Source organism: Aquarana catesbeiana, linkage group LG07 (genome assembly GCF_042186555.1).
Source record: "Aquarana catesbeiana isolate 2022-GZ linkage group LG07, ASM4218655v1, whole genome shotgun sequence".
In the NCBI taxonomy this organism is placed as follows: Eukaryota; Metazoa; Chordata; class Amphibia; order Anura; family Ranidae; genus Aquarana; species Aquarana catesbeiana.
The window spans coordinates 142,607,319-142,631,151 of NC_133330.1; the positions used below are offsets into that span (position 1 = coordinate 142,607,319).

General features: G+C 45.9%; 1 long non-coding RNA gene across 1 annotated transcript in view; it reads left to right on the forward strand.

Annotated features, from left to right (window-relative positions):
• The window catches only part of LOC141103285 (uncharacterized), a 66,010-nt gene extending 46,452 nt beyond the window's left edge, over positions 1-19,558 (forward strand). Inside the window, exon 5 of the long non-coding RNA XR_012235288.1 lies at positions 19,018-19,558. This is a non-coding gene — a long non-coding RNA (uncharacterized lncRNA). The remainder of the gene's footprint in view (positions 1-19,017) is intronic.
• Positions 19,559-23,833: the final 4,275 nt, after the last annotated feature.

The following is a 23,833-nucleotide window of genomic DNA, read 5'->3' on the forward strand; positions in this document are numbered from 1 at the left end:
CCCCCCCCCCTTTCCTTTCCCCTCTCCCCCCCTTTTTTTTTTTTTTCCCCCTGCACATTTATGGACCTGTCCACTGACCCCTATGCACATTTATTTTACTTATTGCCAACTCAATACCTGTTCATTTATTTTGGGAATAGGAAATCCCCGTTACGTTCCTGTTCCCAACCCAGTACTATCATTATTTGACTACAGGTGCAGTGCGGACATTCCCTCTTCTCCCCCAGTCTTTTTTAGGGGAGTTTCTGTGTGATCCCTTGTAAGGTGCGGTGACTCGACGCTCGCTCTCCCCGGGGGGTCAGTTCACCGTCTGGTGGACAGAGAAAAGGAGGGGGGGGGGGAGGTGTTGACTCCTCCACACCACGGCCAACCATCAGAAGCAATCTAATTGGTAAATATATACAATACACAGTGATGTAACATGTACAAATATAAATGCCATGTATTTATTGTATACTATCATATGTATATATTTTTTACCACTCTTTGACTGCCAATGTCACATTGAGTTGTATGTTGTTGGTTTGTAAAAATCTTGTGATATATGCTTACATTTCCACAGTTGTTAATCATCTGTCCTCTGAAGATGACCCTCCAGGGTCAAAACGCGTCAGGACATCAATAGTAAAATTTGATCTTGTTGCTTTGGATATATTGTACTATATATTGTTGCTGGCTTTTTAAGGAAAAAAAAAAAATTTTGTACTACAGTTCATGTCTTGACTTTCAATGTCAGAAGTCATCGATCCTATTTAATAATCTTTGTACCAATAAATCAATTTGATTATCTTATTATTCATTTTCATCATTGGCTGCATTAAAACCCCACTCAGGGTTTTTTTTCTGTTTTTTTCTAAGACAATAAAAGTATATCAAACAATCAAATGAATCTTCATAGAACAGTGATAGGACTTTATCCATATGGTGTGCAAATACAGTGAAAAAAACAGTGCTCAAAAGAAGGTGCACTACAACTGCAATAAATCCTGAAGGAATAGGTAAAATCCTAAACGGCATATAAAAGCATACAAAAGAGTTTCCTCCACATAGGTATATGCTGCAAATGTTCTTATAGGTGAAAGCAAAAAAGATAGGTAGTGTCCATATAAAGTGCAAGGTAGGTAAGTGGCTGTATATTAGCAGTGTCAGCATAAAATGACAAAGTGCTGGTGACAATCCTCTGGCATAAAGTGCTGATGATAAGTAACTTCCTGGTTCCTGTGCAGAGTAATGTATAGATGTACCCTTACCTTACCGCTGTAAGGTAACAGCATGTGGGTATATCTCAATGTGTTTCTTGGCAGCCTCCCAGTATGGGCATCAAATGGGAAACCTAGTGCCAAAGTACCTCAATAAGCAGGGTGACTCTGCAGGTACTCAGTAACGGTTTGTGCCAACGTCCCCAAAAATCGGATTATAGATAAAAGAAAAACTCTAGGCATGGGACTTTGGAGGCACAATAGTGTTAGACTACAAAAAATAAATTAGATAAAGGTATTTTATTGGAAAATTATAAAAGACAATGGACACACATAGATTAATTAAAAACAATTCAGGCTAGATGTGGACCCTAATAATCATACACCGTGAGAGTCCTAACCTGCATATTTGTATAACATAAAGAAGGTTATAAATGTATACATATATCACTTAGTCCATATATAGAGGAATACTTCCCCTGGGTATTGAACAGTAGATAGGTACACAATTGTGGCAGACAAAGTGCAGCAGGTTTGGTAATCCACGGTGAGATATTCTCTAGTTGCTCTACATGTTTCGTGTTACGCAGAACGCTTCCTCAGGAGCTAGAGATTCTAAAGTTTAAAATACATAAAAGAAACAACAACAAAAACAAAATCAAAAGACATGAAATATTAAGCACAGTACACATATAGGTATCAATATTGAAGGTATAACCAATGCCAGGTGAAATGGATAATGGGACAAGCCCTATGAAAGATTATGGTCTCCAGACAGAACATGGTAAGGCCTGATGGTTGGAGTCAGCAAGGACAGGGGAAACAAAGAATACACACTGAGTTAGAAAGTTTTTGTGGGGTCTCACTGTATCTGTATTTTTTAAAAAGATTTAAAGCATTAAAGCCAAACACAAAAGGGAAGGAAATGACAGAAAGGGGGGGGGGGGAGGGAAAGGGGGAGAAGAAAAGGGGAAAGGGGGGGGGGGAAAGAAGGGAAGAGAGAAGGGGAGGGGGAAGGGAGAAAGAGGGAAGGAGGGAAAAGGAAAGAAAAGGAAAATAGGGGAGGGGGGGGGAAGAAAACAAGGGGAGGGGGGGAAAAGGGGGAGAAAGAGGGAAAGGGGAAAGGGAAAAAGGAAAAAAGAAGAAGTAGTAAAAAATATATATATAGGGGGGCAGAGTTCACTTACCAATTGGGTAAGGTAAGGTTGCATAAACCTATCAGTAGTGATTGTAATGCAAATGATCACAATTTGATCATGGGTATAAGATATCTGAATTGAGTTGGAGACAGCAGTCGGCCACAGCCTGGAACCTCTCAAAGAAATGTAGCATCAAGTATCCATAAGAGGGAAAGCATAGGCTTTGTCATTGTAGTGCTGGTATATGAGAAAAGAGAAGGGGGAATAAGCAATCATAGTAATAGTGCCATATAACGTAATCAGAGAAGCGCTGCAGGCAAAGAGGTATTTTGCCTGCGGATCAAAAGGCATTAGTGAGACAGGTATGATCTTACCCTTAGATGGATGAGAGGGAGCACAGGAATGCGCCGTCCGATCTGGCAGGGACCGGTGCTGTGGCCACATAGGAGCAGGATGGATAGCATCCTTATATATGGTAACTCCAGCCGGAAACAGGTGGCTCGAAAGGCATCACGTGTTCCGGGCCCGCTAGAGGCTGCTGCGCAAGCGCCGCATCACGTCATCCCCACGCTGAAACGGCGCGGCGCCGGGGATATTCCGCGCATGCGCCGAGAAGCAGTGCGAGGAGGGACGGGACCGAGCGGATGACGCAGACACCAAAGGCGGAGCTAGAGGGGAGGGAAGTCCCCGTGTCTCCGACAATCGCCGCACATCCGGTCAAGAGATCAGATCGGGTGTGCGGCGCTGGGTAGCGGAACTCATCAAGACAGGAACCATGCCAATTAGAAAGGAGACCAACACTAAGGGATAGTCCCAGAACCATCACTCTGGCGTGCATAGAAATAAAAATTAAATATGCAATGTACACAAAAAAATTTTTATATCAATGATTTATAGAATCCCATATGGGAACATTAAAGACAAATAGGTAATATCAATAACCTGCAATTTATTACAGAGAGGAGGAGAACATGTGAACACATTGATCTGGGGACTTGAATAGAATTGATTCGGCTATGATGTGTCATAACATGTAGTCAACAGTTATTTTCACTCAATAGACACTTCTCAGGGCAGAAGATAACACATGCTAGAAGGGGCTTAGTATGAATCAGAGAAAGGGTTTATATGAATGAAATTCATTCAAGCCAGGTGCCCTGGTGGCGTTCAAACGCTCGATCCAGAGGGTCAGTATGGCGTATCCAGCTCCACTGGTGTGTGTCTCTAGTAGGGATGAGCCGAACACCCCCCTGTTCGGTTCGCACCAGAACATGCGAACAGGAAAAAAGTTCGTTCGAACACGCGAACACCGTTAAAGTCTATGGGACACGAACATGAATAATCAAAAGTGCTAATTTTAAAGGCTAATATGCAAGTTATTGTCATAAAAAGTGTTTGGGGACCTGGGTCCTGCCCCAGGGGACATGGATCAATGCAAAAAAAAGTTTTAAAAACGGCCGTTTTTTCAGGAGCAGTGATTTTAATAATGCTTAAAGTCACACAAAAAAAGTGTAATATCCCTTTAAATTTCGTACCTGGGGGGTGTCTATAGTATGCCTGTAAAGGGGCGCATGTTTCCTGTGTTTAGAACAGTCTGACAGCAAAATGACATTTTGAAGGAAAAAACTCATTTAAAACTACCCGCGGCTATTGCATTGCCGACAATACACATAGAAGTTCATTGATAAAAACGGCATGGGAATTCCCCAAAGGGGAACCCCGAACCAAAATTTAAAAAAAAAAATGACGTGGGGGTCACCCTAAATTCCATATCAGGCCCTTCAGGTCTGGTATGGATATTAAGGGGAACCCCGGCCAAAATTTAAAAAAAAAATGACGTGGGGTTCCCCCTAAATTCCATACCAGACCCTTCAGGTCTGGTATGGATTTTAAGGGAACCCCGCGTCAAAAAAAAAAAAAACGGCGTGGGGTCCCCCCAAAAATCCATACCAGACCCTTATCCGAGCACGCAACCTGGCAGGCCGCAGGAAAAGAGGGGGGGACGAGAGTGCAGCCCCCCCTCCCTCCTGAACCGTACCAGGCCACATGCCCTCAACATTGGGAGGGTGCTTTGGGGTAGCCCCCCAAAACACCTTGTCCCCATGTTGATGAGGACAAGGGCCTCATCCCCACAACCCTGGCCGGTGGTTGTGGAGGTCTGCGGGCGGGGGGCTTATCGGAATCTGGAAGCCCCCTTTAACAAGGTGACCCCCAGATCCCGGCCCCCCCCCTGTGTGAAATGGTAAGGGGGTACATAAGTACCCCTACCATTTCACAAAAAAAGTGTCAAAAATGTTAAAAATGACAAGAGACAGTTTTTGACAATTCCTTTATTTAAATGCTTCTTCTTTCTTCTATCTTCCTTCATCTTCTGGTTCTTCTGGCTCTTCTGGTTCTTCCTCCGGCGTTCTCGTCCAGCATCTCCTCCGTGGCATCTTCTATCTTCTTCTCCTCGGGCCGCTCCGCACCCATGGCATGGGGGGAGGCTCCCGCTCTTCTCTTCTTCTTTTCTTCTCCTCTTCTCTTCTTCATTTTCTTCTCCGGGCCACTCCGCAATCCATGCTGGCATGGAGGGAGGCTCCCGCTGTGTGACGGCGCTCCTCGTCTGACAGTTCTTAAATAACGGGGGGGGGGCCTCCCGGTGACCCCGCCCCCCTCTGACGCACGGTGACTTGACGGGACTTCCGTGTGATGTCACGGGGAATGCCACAGGGAAGTCCCGTCATGTCCCGTGCGTCAGAGGGGGGCGGGGTCACCGGGTGGCCCCGCCCCCGTTATTTAAGAACTGTCAGACGAGGAGCGCCGTCACACAGCGGGAGCCTCCCTCCATGCCAGCATGGGTTGCGGAGCGGCCCGGAGAAGAAAATGAAGAAGAGAAGAAGATGAAGAAGATGAAGAGAAGAGCGGGAGCCTCCCCCCATGCCATGGGTGCGGAGCGGCCCGAGGAGAAGAAGATAGAAGACGCCGCGGAGGAGATGCTGGATGAGAACGCCGGAGGAAGAACCAGAAGAGCCAGAAGAACCAGAAGATGAAGGAAGATAGAAGAAAGAAGAAGCATTTAAATAAAGGAATTGTCAAAAACTGTCTCTTGTCATTTTTAACATTTTTGACAGTTTTTTAGTGAAATGGTAGGGGTAAGAACCCCCTTACCATTTCACACAGGGGGGGGGCCGGGATCTGGGGGTCCCCTTGTTAAAGGGGGCTTCCAGATTCCGATAAGCCCCCCGCCCGCAGACCCCCACAACCACCGGCCAGGGTTGTGGGGATGAGGCCCTTGTCCTCATCAACACGGGGACAAGGTGTTTTGGGGGGCTACCCCAAAGCACCCTCCCAATGTTGAGGGCATGTGGCCTGGTACGGTTCAGGAGGGGGGGGGCCGCACTCTCGTCCCCCCTCTTTTCCTGCGGCCTGCCAGGTTGCGTGCTCGGATAAGGGTCTGGTATGGATTTTTGGGGGGACCCCACGCCGTTTTTTTTTTTTTTTTTGGCGCGGGGTTCCCCTTAAAATCCATACCAGACCTGAAGGGTCTGGTATGGAATTTAGGGGGAACCCGTCATTTTTTTTTTTAAATTTTGGCCGGGGTTCCCCTTAATATCCATATCAGACCTGAAGGGCCTGGTATGGAATTTAGGGGGACTCCCACGTCATTTTTTTTTTTTAATTTTGGTTCGGGGTTCCCCTTTGGGGAATTCCCATGCCGTTTTTATCAATGAACTTCTATGTGTATTGTCGGCAATGCAATAGCCGCGGGTAGTTTTAAATGAGTTTTTTCCTTCAAAATGTCATTTTGCTGTCAGACTGTTCTAAACACAGGAAACATGCGCCCCTTTACAGGCATACTATAGACACCCCCCAGGTACGAAATTTAAAGGGATATTACACTTTTATTGATTGACTTTAAGCATTATTAAAATCACTGCTCCTGAAAAAACGGCCGTTTTTAAAACTTTTTTTTGCATTGATCCATGTCCCCTGGGGCAGGACCTGGGTCCCCAAACACTTTTTATGACAATAACTTGCATATTAGCCTTTAAAATTAGCACTTTTGATTTCTCCCATAGACTTTTAAAGGGTGTTCCGCGGCATTCGAATTTGCCACGAACACCCCAAATTGTTCGCTGTTCGGCGAACTTGCGAACAGCCAATGTTCGAGTCGAACATGAGTTCGACTCGAACTCGAAGCTCATCCCTAGTCTCTAGTCTGGAATCAGAGCCCCCCTATTGTCCCTGGTGTGTCCGCATCCAATGAACCTCGCAATGGGGCATGGGGTGATGTAAAGAGGAATGCACGATAGCCTAGTATTTCCAAATGTTTATTGACAAAACAGTAAAAGTAAAATCAAGGTACTCACAATAAGATGTATCAAACAGGCATATAACAAACGAGCTGCGAGCTTGCTCAAGTCACTTCCGGTGCCTCGTGTTCCTGCACGTGTTCGTCACTGTCACATGACTTCATGACATCCCCGATGAAGTCATAAAGTGAAGGCATAAAGTTTTTTATCCATTTGCACTAGCTAGCACTGCTATTTTTTAACTTATACTTTGTGACCTATAAACGGAGTACACTTATGCCCTGTACACACGGTCGGACATTGGTCGGACATTGATCAGACATTCCGACAACAAAATCCATGGATTTTTTCTGACGGATGTTGGCTCAAACTTGTTTTGCATACACACGGTTGCACAAAGTTGTCGGAATTTCTGATCGTCAAGAACGCGGTGACGTACACCACGTATGACGAGACTAGAAAAGGACAGGTCCAAACCAAGCGCGGCATCCTTTGGGCTCCTTTTGCTAATCTCGTGTTAGTAAAGGTTTGAGAGATGATTCGCGCTTTTTCAGACTCGTGGTTTTCAGATCGTTTTCTGCTGTTCGGTTTGTGCTTGTGGGTTTGTATCTGCTCTTCAGTGCGTGCAGTGAGTTCGTATTGGAGTTTTCTGTGCGATCTTGTCCGCTCGTTGCTGTTTTTCAGGTCGCTCTTCACAGGCCTTGCTGTTCTTCAGTGCGTTCTGTTACTTCGTTCTGAGCAGCCGACTGTTTTCTAGCCATGTTGCGCATACGTACTCCTCGTAGAGTTCGTGCTGTGCGAGGGCTTGGTGTTGGGGTCCTTACCTTGACACAAGTCCAGTCCATGAACAGGGTGGGGAGGAGTTCATGGACTAAGAATTGGTTGCTCCACCGTGACCAGTTCTGTCATATGCCTTTGCTCCGTGAGATCCGTGAGAATAATCCTGATGATTTTAGGAACTTTCTCCGGATGACGGACCCCGTATTTCACCGTTTGTTGGCTTTGCTGACCCCTTATATTAGCAGGCAGGATACCTGCATGAGGCAAGCCATCACTCCGGAGCAGAGGCTAGTCGCCACCCTGCGGTACTTGGCGACGGAGAGAAGCCTGCAGGACTTCAAGTTCTCGACAGGCATCTCCCCCAGGCTCTGGGGATCATTATCCCAGAGACCTGTTCTGCCATCATCCAGGTCCTGCAGAAGGAGTATATTAAGGTAAGATTTTTATCCTTTAACATCACATTTTATTGTATTTAATGTTTGATAATATGTTGTATTTCTTTCCTCATTCCCTAATTACCATGTTTGTAATATGTTGTGAATGTTCCCTTTGTCCTCATGCATCCTGGATTTTTATGTAATTATTTTTTTTGTCCTTCATACATATTTGCCCTCACTTACCTCCCCAGCATCGTCTCCTGGCCCTATATTCACCTCATGTAGTCACTTAACAATGTATTTTATTAGCTCCATAGTAGTGCTTTACCCCAAACACCCCCTAAAATGTTTTAAAATGTGATTTGTGCTTAAAATTCAGGAGAGTGCCATAGGCTTTTTTTTAGGGTCCCCAAATCATTTGGAACCCTCCCTCCCCCCAACTGCTAAGTCAGCTGATACCAATTCTCTATCTATCCTCAATCATCTATCTGCTGACTTTGCCAAACCCATACACACTATACCCATCTCTTTTGTGCTCAGATGTATGGATGAATTCCCCAAAGCATGTAGTGCAAGGGCCTGCCTGTATACTTTCAAATGGTACTGTTTCAAGTTTTTGTATCCTATTATTATCTTTATAGGTAATAGCAGAATGTCCAAATGTGCTCAAATGTGTACAATGTGTATTTATATCTTTGTATTATGACACTTCTTACCTGTCCAGTGGGCTGCCAATAGTGTAACTAAGGAGGTGCTGGCGGGGCGTGTCCAAGATGGCGACGGGAGAGGACACTCAGTAACGGAGCTCCTGGAGACTGATTCTTTATCCTCAATATAACCCCGGAACCGGTGCCAAAACTGAGTGGAGCGAGAGCCCAGGTGATCGGCAGTGACTCCGGGTCATGCCCAGCGGCAAACCTAGAAGGTCAAAGTCGGCAGCGGCACACTTAGACGGAGCAAGGACAAGGAGCCAGGCCGCCATTACATCACACATTGCTTCCCAGACGGAGGCAACAGACTCTCCTCCAGCCACGGCTGCTGATCTGGCTGCAGCCATACAAACAATTGCCTCGGGACAAGCCGCCCTGATGGATAAAATAGACCATGTCCAGACTAATGTGGACTTTATCCGTAGAGACCTGGACTCCTTCTGCGGCCGCATGGCGGAGGTGGAGCAGCGGGTCTCGGGGACTGAGGATATAGTGAGAGACCACTCTGGAGACCTGCACACATTAAAGGCGAGGGTGAAGGCCCTGGAGAGCAGGGCAGAGGACGCCGAGAATCAGAACAGGCGTAACAACCTCCGAATCGTCGGCCTCCCGGAGGGAGCTGAAGGTATGGATCCCACCGCCTGCTCCCTGGGGCGCGATTCTCTCCTTTCTTTACTATTGAAAGGGCTCATCGCATGCCGACGACGCGAGGGCCACAGGGCTCCCCCCTCGCACATTTATCTTCAAAATGCTTCATTTTAAAGATAGGGACATGGTACTGAGAGAAGCCAGAGCAATACAAAATTTGAAATATGAGAACACGTGGCTGATGATATTCCCTGACTTCTCCATGGAGACCCAAAGGCAGCGTAAGTCGTTCGACGCAGTCCGAGCCAAATTGCGGGCTAAGGGAATAAAGTATAGCATGCTTTTTTTGGCACGACTCCGGGTGGAAGATGGAGAGACAACCCGCTTTTTCACCTCACCAGCGGAAGCCTCATCCTGGATAGAGACGGTGCGCAGACACTGAGAATGACTGTGTCTACTTCAATGTTTCTGCATCTCTACAATGATGCAATAGAGTAATCCCAGTATTATAAAGAAATCAGGATGGCAGCGCAGACTAGCCCCATAGGCCCAGTTGGAGGCAGAGTCCCTTACTCCTGAAATGACCCCTGACAGGGCTGCACTTGGTTTGCCTTTGTTTCACTTGACCACGGACAGAGTTATGCAGGGGGCATCCTGACCAATGCGGCCTCCCCCTCTTCTTCTACTAGCCCTCCCTGCTTTGATGTAACCTATGTCCCTATTCGGGTTACCTTAATGGGAGCTCTCAAGGAGCGGACTTATAAGAGGGTTAGTGTTAAATGGGATCTGAAATGTGGGCCCTGTCCATAATCCTGACTGCAAGAGGGTCTCACCTCTCCCCACCTTCCTACTACTTTGTCCGAAAGACAAGACTCCTTTATACAGGGGGAGGTTGAGAGACTGTGCCGCATGTCCCATCCTATCTAGCTCTACGACACAGGACTGCGATCCTTGGAAACACTGTGGATTACTTTACAAGTTACGATTTTTGGGTTTGCAACTAAGTTTTTCTTACCCCCAGCCTAGGCTGGGAGACTGCACTGGTCCCCTATAGTCCGGTCTCCATTACCCGGTCCATGTACTGTATTCCAGAGGACGGGACTCCGGTTCCTTCTTGCACACTATACCTCCACAGAGGCCTGTTGCCTCCAGTTATTTCGGGAAAGAGGCTCCCTTCGGTTGGGGAGGGGGATGGGGGGTGGCGGGGAGGGGGGTGGGTTGGGGGGGGGGTTGGATTTTTTGTTTGGTTTGTATGCAAGTTTACCAATAGAAGTCAGTTCAATCAATGTATTCATTACTGGATATTACATGCTGAGAAGGTTGTGCAAATTGGCAAGAATAGTGTGACGGTGGGCGGCTCACTGGCGGAGGTGGTGTCCCCTCCTGCTTTTAATGTGCTATGGTGGCTGAATGTCTATGTGTAAAATTGTGTCCTGGAACACCAGGGGTCTAAATTCCAAAATCAAACGATCATTGGTGTTCCAGTTTTTGCAGAGACAGTCCCCCCATATATGTATACTCCAAGAGACTCATCTAGTGGGAGGAAAAATGATGAGCCTACGTAGACCGTGGGTGGGCCACGCGTATCATTCTACTTATTCCAACCTGGCAAGAGGGGTGAGTGTCCTAGTACGCAAGTCCCTTCTCTTTCATTTGTTAGCACTAGATATAGATCCCGGGGGGTGATATATAATTATCCACGCTATTTAAATGAACTTGGAGTTGGTGGTGGTAGGACTGTATGTTCCCCCCCGCCTCAATCTCTTTCCTATACCAGCTGATCTCTAAAGTTTCACAATATGCCACTGATAATGTCCTGCTGTTGGGAGACTTCAACATGGTCCCGGATCCTGAGGTAGATAGGATGTCTCGATCATCGAGTTCCGTGTCCGACCTTAACGCGTGGGCAGAGGCATTTAATCTCACTGATGTTTGGCGGTGGAGAAACCCTCAGGTGCAGGCATTTACCTGCCACTCAGCCACTTACAAAACTTTTTCTAGGATAGACCTGGTCTACTCTGGGGGAATGGTCCTGTCCAGTATAAAAGACATTACCATCCTCCCTAGAGGGATTTTGGATCATGCTCCTGTCTCCCTGCAGCTTGAACTGACAAACTGTGCTTCAGAGGGGTTGTGGCGTCTTTCCAGATTTTGGCTATCTGACTCAAGGGTGGATGTCCCAAGTAGAACTGATATGACAAAATTTTGGAACGCTTGGGAAAGATCTATCCCTGTCCCCGTTGTCTGGGATGCATTTAAGGTTTGTATGAGAGGTAAGTTCCAGGAACACATTGGAAACGTTTGCAGGGGGGCCCATAGGGAGCTTGAGAGGGCGGAGGCTAGGGTGGGAGGGCTAGAGGCTGCCTACATTAGAGATCGTACCTCTCAGGCGTATGCATCCTTCCAGGAAGCACTGAGAGATGTCTCCCTCATACACACATCAATCACAAAACTGCATCTCCTGCATCAGAGTCAGAGGATTTTTGAGCAGGGGGAGAGAAGTGTTCGCCTATTGGCCTGGTTGTCAAGGGAATACTCCTCCCCAGTGTCCATACCCCGTATCCGGTCTTCTGATGGAGAAGTCCTAACGAATTCCTCTCAAATGAATGAACAATTTGGAGCTATAAAGTTATTGATAGTAAGCCACAGAGTGCGATTCACTGAATCTGAATTACAGGCGTATCTTGAGGGGATAGATTTACCATGCCTGACCGACGCTACCAGGGAGAGACTGGATGGTCCTCTTACTCTCAAGGAACTCCAGATGGCAGTTAAATCCCTGCAGGGCGGGAAGATGGGCCCGGATGGCTACCTGGCGGAGTTCTATAAGCAATACACAGACGACATCTTACCCATATATAGGGAGGTGTTGCTGAAAATGCTTGAGAGTGGGGCTTTCCCCCCCTCTATGTCCGAGGCGGTGATTGTCATCCTCCCTAAGCCTGGCAAGGATTCGGAGCTGTGTTCCTCATACCGACCAATCTCGCTTTTAAACGTGGATCTAAAAATACTTGCTAAAGCCTTGGCTGGTCACCTGAATTCAGTAATCACGGCTTTGATCCACCCGGACCAATCGGGGTTCATACCAGGCAGAGGGACAGACATAAACATACGTAGACTTCTAATGCACTTGGATGTTGCATCGGAGGACAGACCAGGGGTGGTGGTGTCATTAGATGCCGAAAAAGCGTTTGATTCTGTTGAATGGGAATACCTCTGGGCTGTCCTCCGGAAATTTGGGTTTGGACCAACGTTTATTGGGTGGCTACGCCTGATGTATGCCTCACCCAAGGTCAAAGTACGTACTAATAATTCACTCTCGAGGGAATTCCCACTATGCCGGGGTACCAGGCAGGGGTGCCCGCTGTCACCTGGGCTGTTTGCCCTGGCAGTGGAACCTCTGGCAGCAAAGATTCGGGCAGAATCTATGATACGGGGGAATCAAATGGGAGTGGTGGAGAAGAAAATATCCTTGTATGCAGATGACACTATCCTGTACTTGAATGACGTCTCCTCCTCACTCCCAGTGGCTTTGAAAATGGTTGACGAGTTCGGATTTTTCTCAGGAGTTAGGGTTAACTGGGGTAAATCCCTGATTTATCCTCTAAGCCCCACCAGGCCTAGACCACCCATTCGGAGTCAATTGGTTTGGGTCGACAGGTTTAAATATTTGGGGATTCATCTAGGGGGACCAGTGGCCAAATATATGGATCTTAACCTAAACCCCTTATTGGCGCAGTTCTCCAAGAAGTGTGCAGAATGGAGGTGGCTCCCTCTGATGCCTGTGGGGAGAGTGAATTTAATCAAGATGGTCTTCCTCCCAAAGTTCCTCTACCTGTTTAGGAATAGCCCAATACTGATCCCAGCCTCCTACTTTGCTTAAATAAAAGCTATAGTTAGCTCCTTTCTGTGGCTGGGGAAAGTGCCCAGACTGGCGCTGACCACACTACAGTTGACAATGGGCCAGGGGGGTTGGCTCTCCTGGATTTCCAGGTATATTACTGGGCAGCCATATTGGTGACGGCCAGATGGTGGTTCTCCCAGCCCAGAGACAACCCCGCAGTAACCCTAGAGGCTGCGATTTTGGGCTCATATGCCGCCCTCAGTAACCTGGTGTTCCAGGGACCTAAGGCCTATCCAAACTTGCCAACCCTAATGCGCACTACCATCACGGTCTGGCATAGGGCCAGGGCAAGTTATCACTCCGAAGGTAAAGTCTCCCCTTATACACCTCTTTGGGGTAACCCCAATCTTCCTCACCTACGTAGTGTGCCGGACCCACAGGTCTGGGCAACTAGAGGTATAGTGGCTCTCAAACATTTGGTAGTGGGGGGTAGGCTGATGACATTCCTGGAACTGAAAGAAAAATATAGGCTGCCCAACTGGATGTTTGTCCGCTTCCTGCAGGTGCGGCATGTGTTTCAACATCAGTTTCCCGGGGGTATCACCCTTGAGTCGGATCCGGTGGAGAGGTAACTTTCCACAAAAATCTTGACAGCCCCCCTCTCAACAATTTACTTTCACATAACAGCTTCCAAGCCCACAAAACTTGATAAAACATTTATGAAGTGGAAGAGGGACTTGCCGTCCCTCGAGGAAGAAGAATGGGAGACATTTGTCTCTTCATATGTTTCTAACATGATCTCTGCCAGGGACCGATTCCTGCAACTAAAATTCCTGCACAGGGCTTATTACACGCCGCGCAGACTGGCTGCTATTTATCCCGACAGATCTCCGGCATGCCCAAGATGCCGAGACCAGGAGGCCTCCTTCCTACACATGACATGGTCGTGCCCTCTGTTGCGGCTGTTCTGGGAGTGGGTTTTGCAGACATCAACCAGACAGCGGAAACTATGATCCCAATGTGTCCCCGTGCATTATTGTTAAACGTATTGGCAGACTCTGGTGTGGGGAAATATACCAAATTGTTTATAGCATTCGCTACGTATTATGCCCGAAGGGAGATAATGCTGAGGTGGAAGTTGGGTGAGCCGCCTACCGTCAATGCCTGGAGGAATACCCTAAATGCTGTTTTGCCACTATATAAGATAACATATATCAACAGGAATTGTCCGTCTAAATTTGATAAAATATGGTCCTCGTGGATTGACTCCTGGGGATCCCTCTCGCTGGAGGTCTCTCCACCTAGCCCAGGACTAGATCCATAGATCACTCCAGTAGAGATTTATTGTATACTGATTTGCAAAAATTACTGATGGGCTCCCGCTCCCCCCCTTCCCCTCCTGGTCCTCCCCCCCCTTCCGATCCTGTCGGGTTCCCCCCTTCCCCTGAGCCATCTTCAACTTTCTTTTAGTACTCCAATCCCCTTTCCTTTAGGGGATCGGTTTTCAATATGCCCATTCGGAAGTCGTTGGTTGTCATTCGGATCCCCCTGGTAATGAACCACTACAAGATCTCGTATAACTCAACAGCTACATAATCCTCAAATGATTAAATACTGGAAATGCAAGTACCTGTGCGATCATTTCTGTAACTGTACTACATTAATGCCCCTTCTCTTTTCCATGTATGATATATTGTAAACTGACGTGTTTGTTTTGATTGCAATAAAATTTACCTTTGTTAAAAAAAAAAAAGGAGGTACTGGCAAAAGTAATACACATTATTTAGGATTCATCTCTCAATGAAGTGGAGAGGGTTACCTGTCCAAGAGCTCCCCCCCTATAATGTTAGAAATGGCCCATGAGAGGGGGGGATCTGATAGGTGGACCTTATACCTTGGTTTTTCCAAACTCCATAAACTAAATGTTATACTGATGTTGGGCAAGAATGTTTGTGTCTAATCTGCTTTCCCAGTTTATGTGCAAAATGATTAATAATATTTTTTTCTTGTTTGTCTCCACATTTTCCTTCCAGCCCACAGGAATGGCAGACTGTGGCCTCCCACTTTGCCCATCGGTGGGACTTTCCTAACTGCGGAGGGGCAATTGATGGGAAACATGTCCATATCGTCCCACCACCCAACTCGGGGTCATACTATTACAACTATAAGGGGTTCAATAGTATTGTGATGTTGGCAGTGGTGTCGGCTACTTACGAGTTCCTGTATGTGGATGTGGGGAAGAATGGCCGGATGTCCGATGGTGGAGTTATCGCCCAGACGGAGTGTGGAAGGACTCCCATTCGTCTTTGTTGCTGATGAAGCGTTTGCGCTGGGGGACCATCTTATGCGGTCATTCCTGATGAGGACCCTCACCCCGGACCAGAGGGTTTTTAAATTACCAGCTGGCCAGAGCCAGAAGAGTGGTGGAGAACACATTTGGAATCATGGCCAGCCGGTTCCACCTATTTCTTACACCCATACACATGACGGAGTACAAACTGAATCACATCATCCTGGCGTGCTGTGTTCTACACAACTTTTTACGGCAAAATTCTGCCAACTATGCTGCCTCAGTTGGGCCTGAGGCTGGAATTCCTAATGAACCAACCCTGAAGGTGCTTGAAAGTGGCCGTCCTGGCTTGTCCCCCCTGAGTGCCCGTGGGGTCCATCTTAGATACCTTGAATACTTTGCGGGTAGGGGGGCCATCAATATGCCAGACAATGTCTGAAACATTTTACAAATAAAAAATAATTTTAACTACTCAAATCTTTGGTGACATTTCCTGCTTGTGTTTCTTTTAACTGACCCTGACAGAAATGTGTGGAGTCCTGAAAATGGTGTGATGGTGTAACCTTACAAAGCACTGTTGGGTGTTATTTACTAAAGGCAAAGACACTTTGCACTACAAGTGCACTTGAAACTGCACTTGTAGTGCAAAGAGGATTTGCCCTTAGGAAATAACCCCCATTGTCACAGTAAACACCAATTAGAGCACAACAAAAGTTTTGGAGCGTTGAAACAATAATCCACACATTCTTGATTGTCAATCTTTTTAATACCAGCACAATCACATGTGCATTTGTAAAAGGTTTTAAAGGTTTTTAAAACAAAACAACATGTTTGTTGTATAACAATTTTTGGGGTCACATTAGAAAAAGTAGAAATGTCCATTTAAGATAAAACAGGCATGTTTAAAAACATCAAGAAAGACACAAATCTGGAACTTACAAAGTTCAACTTTTGTTGAACTTGAAGGCAATATCAGACATGAGTATTTACAAACTGTTTGATATTGCGTTCAGATGGGGTGAAGTCACCCCAGGAAAAGCTAAATTTTGAAGATGCACACAAATTGACGAATGTCAACATGTGCTACCTGCCATCACGGGGGATCAAGGGACGTGTTTTGGGGGTGCAACCCCTTCCTCCCAGCTACTTTATTATTGAGGAAGAGGTTGCATCCCCAAAACGCGTCCATTGATCTCCCGTGATGGCAGATAGCACATGTTGACACACTGTGTGCATCTTCAAAATTTGGCTTTTCGCGAATGTGTCAAAAAATGTTAGAAATTTTTAGATCACAAAAAGCACAAAAAAAGGAAAGGAATTTGGAGGGGTTTTAAACTCTCCCTAAAACATCCCTAAAACATCAATGATGTTCTTTTTTTTTTTTAACATCATTGATGTTTTTCTGGATGTTTTCCAAGTCCCTATTACACCCCATGGTCTCCCCAATCAGGATCTGTGCACTTTCAGAGGTGAAATGATCTGGATCCACAACATCATGATCACCTAAAAAGATAGAAACAAAAACACACCATGTATTATAAATATGACGGCATCCATCTCTTACCTGAGCCTGTGGTCGCAGACACTCACCTGTTGTGGTGACAATTTCCACCACGTCTTCCTCCTCCTGCTCTGCTTGGCTTGGGTGGATTTCCCCTTCTTCCAGAGGTGGGGGGTCTGTGGTCTCCTCGGATGAGGGGTGTCCTCCGAGTCTTTTCTCCCCTATGTAAAGAAAAAATAGGTATAGTTAGCACACAGATATTTGATGGCAGAACTAGGAATATGAAACATTGTTTTGAAGTGGGATACAATTGTCTGTTTTTGGCAGAGTTCCAAGATGAAGACATATTTTTATAAAATTTTTTTTTTTTTTTACTTTTATTGCTGTCACAAGGAATGTAAACATCCCTTGTGACAGTAATAGGTGGTGACAGGTACTCTTTATGGAGGGATCGGGGGTCTAAAAGACCCCCGATCCCTCCTTTGCACATCAAAGTATTCAGATCGCCGAAAACGGCGATTCTGAATACTGTATTTTTTTTTAAAAACGGCGCCATTGGCAGCCAAGTAAACGGGAAGTGACGTCATGACGTCGCTTCCGCGTTTACATTGAGAAGGCTGGAACGAAGCCGCCCACAGCTTCGTTCCAGCCCGCCCACAGCCGCCGGAGGCAGCCGATTGGACACCGGGCCTCCCGATCGCACGGGAGGCCCGGTAAGAGCGGCGGGAGGCAGCGGGAGGGGGGATGTCCCCTCCCACTCCTCCGGCTTTTAGCCGCATCAGTTGTTATACTCGGGTAGCCTATCGCCCGCTGTAAACAACGGTACCAGGATGATGCCTGCAGCTGCGGGCATCATCCCGGTATAACCCCGGAAAGCTGAGTACGCATATCTGCGTATGGTTGGCGGGAAGGGGTTAAACTGTACAACAGTAAAGAAAAGCACATGGAGCAGCACGAACGTAATAAACATGAAGAATAGGAACACAGGACAACTACTTACTTTTTTGCAGGACTCTCCTGATCCTTCTATACTGCTCATGCTCCCTTAATTTGAGGTCCAACCACCACTTCCTGAGCTGATCCTTGGATCGCCGTACCCCGAAATTCCGGTGCACACTCTTGACTACTTTCGCCATGATCTTGGCCTTTCGGACATTGGGGTTGGGGTAAGGTCCATACTTCCCATCATAGTCGGCCCTCTTCAGGATGTCGACCATCCCCAACATCTCCCCAAAGGACATATTTGATGCCTTAAATCGTCTCTTCTGGGATGGTGACGTTTCAGGCTCTGGGCTTTCCTCCTCCTCCTCATTGATGTAATTAGCACGCACCTGCTGTGTCTCCACCATGTGCTCTTCCCCTACTGCGCCGAACGAGAAGGGGCGGGGCATAGACTAGAAAGAACGTCAGGGTGGGCAGAGTTTCACGCATGCAAAGTGTATATAAAGCGTAACATGCGTGCGTAGTACGTGCGATCTGTGAGCGGAGGAAGGAGTATCAGAGGTGCCGATCATGATAACGAAGGTAAGATCTAAATTTGGGCCTATACTGCTTCTAGATTGAGGCCTATATTGTAACAAGATTAGGAGAGTTTCACCTGACATTAGGGTTTGTCTTGTGGTGTGTCTTGCAGAGAAAATGGATGGCTTCAATGACCACAACTTCCTCCCCCGTTCATAAACAAATACAGGGAACTGCCCTGTCTGTGGCAGGTGAAACATCCTCATTATAATCATAAACAAAAGAGGCAGACAGCGCTGGAGATACTTCTGGAGTTGGTGAAGCCGGTGGTCCCCACAGCAACCATCCCCTATTTAAAAGCCAAAATTGGTGGCCTGAGGAGCACTTATCTTAGGGAGCGCAAGAAGGTCACGGATTCCCAGAGATCCGGAGCAGCAGCAGATGAAATTTATGTCCCCAGGCTATGAGAGGCTGCGATTTCTGTCAGACCAGACTGGAGTCAGGGAATCCCTCTCAACCCTTCCTTCCACTCTTCCTTCCACCCCAGCTGAGGCTTCCGATGTCAAACCTGGGACTTCCAGCCAGGAAGAAGTGGAGGCAATAAATAAATGATGTTTACTAGATTATTGATCACTAATTGCTAATTTAAGAAAGTGTTTTACATATCAATAGACAGTAGTGGGCAAAAATAATTAGGACAAGAATGAAAAATGCTGGCCTCAGAATGATAATCTATTATATTTGTTAACATTCAATTTGCAACAGTCATGAGGTGAAAATTGTATGTGATTGATGAATGAAAAGCTAAAACTATGTCCCTTTTTCATACACAGGAAGACCTCAGCCAGGAGGAGGAGGCTGCGGAATGTGGTACACAGGAGGAGGCTGTGGAATGTGGCAGTCAGGAGGAGGCGGGGGTTAGTGGCAGCCAGGAGGAGGCAGGGCTAAGTGGCAGCCAGGAGAAGCCTGGGCCCAGTAGGAGCCTGACCGGATCGCAGGTTCCTCCCCTGCACCTTCCAACCAAAAGACCCAGGAAGGGGAGTCACGTGCAGGATTCAGCGCTCATTCAGGAGGTTTCTGCGTCCCTCACAGCCACCCCCACTCCTGAAGAGGCCTTTGCTGCATGGCTGCCACCAAACTGAAGGGCATGCAGGAGGGCCAACGCCTCATGTGGGAGGACCTTCTTTATAAAGTCTTAACCAAGGGGGTGAGGGGCGAAATCACACCCAATACCCACCTGAGTGAGTTGGACCATCCTCCTCCTCCTCCTCCTCCTCCTGCCACAATTACACCACCAGAGCCACAGCGTGGAAGGAAGACCACAGAGTGATGGCCTGGGTTCAGTCTGGTCTGGCAAAAGATGCAGTCTCTTTTATGACCACAGCCTGGGGACACAGATGTCATCTGCTGCTTTACGGATCTCTGGGACTTCTGGACCAGACTGCACTCCCTTAGATAAGGACTCCTTAGGCCACCAATTTTGCTGTAAAATAATTGATGTGTGCCCTGGGGGTCAAAGGCTTCACCAATTTCTACTGTTTGTCCAGCGTTGCCTCCCTCTTTGTTTGGTTGTGAGCCCTTAATAAAGGTTTTTTTGTTTCAATTATACTTGCCTATGTGTGTTTTCCATCAAAAAGGACAGTTTGTTTGTGAGGAGGTAGGTACATTTGTAAACTACAATGTGAAATTAACAAGAGACACCAACACCAAGCAATCTCCTTGAGATTAAAGATTAAATAATACAAGATAATAATGGTGTTGTGGTAACTTGACAAACAAAACACACACACACACACAAATATTCAGGATGAAAAATAAATAAAAATAAAAAATGAACAACAAGATCAGGCTTGAAAAAAATACAAACCCCCCAAAAAAATTATATAGATTTTTTGTCAGATGTGACAAATCAAAATATATTGAGGGAATCACGATAAATAATAAAGAAATATGTCTGTGAGAAGTCTGTGTGAATATGAGCAGCAAAACTACTTCATTCTTCTAGCATTATAAAGAAGAAGAGAGTGCGCTGTATTAAACAATTTTAAACATTGCAGCCTGACGAAAGTGCTCTATCTATTCTGAACGCTAATTTTACCAGACCAAGCTGTTCCGTCTTGGAATTTCTTCTGAGCATGTGTGGCACTTTGTGCGTCGGAATTGTCCACACACGGTCAGAATTGACGCGATTGGATTTTGTTGTCGGAAAATTTTATAGCCTGCTCTCAAACTTTGTGTGTTGGAAAATCAGATGGAAAATGTCCGACGGAGCCCACACGCGGTTTGAATTTCCGACAACACGCTCCGATTGCACATTTTCCGTCGGAAAATCTGACCGTGTATACGGGGCATTAGAGTGTTCCCTTTGCCTTTTTTGGAGCGCTGTACACCATTATTTCATCTGCTTCTGGAGGCTAATTGGAGGTCCCCCCTGCTTGACTGGAAGTCCTTGCTGGACAGTTCCACACACTGGGATTGAGGACCGCACAAACCTGGGAGGTTTGTAACATCCCTGTGGGGATACATGCACTTTTGACTTTCTGTGGCAGGGAGGTTCACCATTTCTGGTAAGCGTATTTGGGCTTTTTTGGTGAAAGATACTGTCACTGCACACCAGAAGGACTTCTTTCTTCCCCCTTTTTCACATGAGCGATCCTGCCATTCCTTTTGTCGGGTGCTTGGAACCTCAATCCTGATTGGACTTTTCTTTTTTCTTTTGTTCTTTTATTTAGTTTTTTTGCGCTGCACTTACCTTGATTGTATTGTATTTCTGCTAGATATTTTGTGATTGCCTATAGTGTTCAGCTTGCAATTTTTATGTTTATTTCATTGTGTTTGCGCTGATTGTCCTTTTGGTTTTTATATTAGGATTGGATATATATTGACCTTTGAACATTGCCTCTTTCAACCCTATCTTTCATTGAGCACCTTGCACTTTATTACGCACAGTATTTAGGTTCATAGCGCAGCACTACCTTCACTTTATATATTTTCTGGGTTCTGATATTTCCTTCAGTGTTGCAGCATATTGTTAAAAAATGCACACATTTGGTAGTGCTGGAATATCATTGTATTATAATTTATAGGCTTTACACTCTTGGAAGGCTCTATGGTCTCTCCAAAACTTTTTTTCTTTTGTTACAAGCGTGTCATTAGTGAATACATCTAGATGATTTTTAACCCTATCCTCTTGTTCATTAAACACAGCTAATTTTTTGAAAGGCTGCAACTTATTGTAAATCATATCAATTTCTTTATCCATGTTGATGATGCATTTTTGATATTCCTCAATGAGGAGTCTTATCATCACCGTGGTACAGCTTTGTAAGTTATTTTCCCATTTTTGTTTAAAAGCTGTGTCGATGTCTTCCAAGATAGGGAAAATTTGTATCCTGAGACCGTAAGGATTCACATTCTCTCTAATGTACCTCTCAAAACTTACCACATGCCAAAAACATGCCGCCTTTTTCTCCACCACTTTTCTCAATTGCCCGAAAAGTGAGAGAATCTCCATTTGTGAACACTCCCTTTGATCATGGATTTATACACACCAAGTTTGCTAGAATCCTGACTTTCTACAGCTTACCCAAAATACACAAAGATCTACAAACACCACCCGGTAGACCAATCATCTCGGGGGGTGGGTGGCATCGATGCCCTATATTAAGGACACTATCCACCTTCTTAAAAATTTGGAGGGTATCCATCTTACCCCTGATACATTACTCATTGCTGTGGACATTGAGGCGCTCTATAGCTCAATCCCCCACCATTTGGGGATTTCAGCTATAAAGCATATACTTTCACAATCACATAAGAATGATTGGAAAATCTGGAAATGTATTATCTCATCCTTTAGTGTTCATCCTGTTGCATATCATGCTTCTGTTTTGCTCTGTCATGTGCTCTAATTGCTCTTGCTGGATATGATCATTCAGTGCTGGCCCCAGTGATATTCATGGCTTTGTCTCTGAATGGCTTTGGAGGTATATGTTTGACCTTTACATCTTTAACAGTTATCACCTGCTGACACCTACGGCCTTATGAATCACTCGGTTCTCCGCTGAAAGTTACCAATTCATCCATCAATCAAGTTGGTTTTCTGGGTTCAGCTGAGGTTTAGCTTTCCTAAGGAGACATCTGCCTTGTTTGGTTTGACATCTAGTAAGGAGGCCCTCTATGTGGTGATGGCACACTCATGCTTGTTCTATCCACTGGGTGGTTATCTGTTTGTGTAATCCTTGGTTGTTCACACTGTGAGTGCATTCGTATCTATTGTGCACAAATTTAATAATTTTTGTCAGTATAACGCTATATATATTTTTGTTTTATTGGTCAAAACAAAATAATTATCTGTGGAATCAACGCCAACCCATGCTAAGAGGCTTGCAAATGCCTACATTTCATCCTGCAAAACCAGCAGCCTGGGCTGGGGTAATAGCCACCTGCTTATTTGGCTTACAACCTGGTAAGCATGTTTTCCACTAGGTGATGGTACACTTTTTGTGATATTTTCACTGTTGAACATCTATCAAATTTCCAGTTGGTCAAAATATTTGGAACATTTAAATTTTTAATCAATATTTTTTTAACTTTATTAGCGCAATTTTCTTGTTTGCACCTGTCGTTATGGCTATCGCTGTGGCTGTTGCCACCCCCTTTGCTTAGTGACACCGCCGAGCCTCAAGTACTTTGGTGTACTATGTGACGGCAGTATTCCCTGCCCATATCTGCTCCCAACCTACCCCTTATTGGGTAATCCGTGACCTCTGGCCAATGACGCGGCACACGACGTACGCTGCCTGGTGCGCATGTGCAGGCGTCGCCTCCGTGGCCATTTAAGGAGGAAGCTATCTTCCTCTTACCTGCTGCCACTCTTTCTGCACCGTACACGGTGCCCTGCTCCAGACCGGACCGTTTGTTTTGCCAAGCCCTAGCAAGGTCAGTATAGCGCCACTCTGCACACTCTAAATAAGTTTGGGATGCATTGCTGCATCCTAAGCAAAAATGAGCTGCTACATTTAGTGCCGGTTCACACTTGTGCGAGTTGATAATGAATGTGATGCGTTAAACAAAAACTAAATTCGCATGTCCTCCAAAAAGTAATTGTTTTCTATGATGGTCGTTCACATATATGCGTTGCAATTCCTCTCCGAATGAGATAAAAAAAGGGTCTTGTGCGAGTTTACAGCTTTGCGTTATGAATTAAGTCTCCATAGACATTAATGTAAATCGTTCTGGAAGCGCGTTGTTGGTTCAGATACGTGCAAATTCTTCACCTCCAGCTCCTCCTTACAGTTCTGCCCCCTCACTTCCTGTTTCCTTTCTCATGTCCATCTGTGAGCAGTCAAGATGGCCCCCAGGCATCGGAACAGCATCGATAATGAGGAGCTCATCAGACTTGTCCTTGACAGGCCATATATATGGGACAGCCGGATTGAAGAATACAAAAATAATGCCAGGAAGAGCAGAGGCTGGGATGAAATTTGTAAAAGTCTGTATGCAGACTGGGATGACTTTACACCTCAGGTTCGCAAACATAATCATAAGTATATTTCTATTTATTCATCCCACTGAGCACCAATCACACTGACCACCAATGCAAGGCATGCATCCCACTGACCACCAATCCCACTGACCTCCAATGTA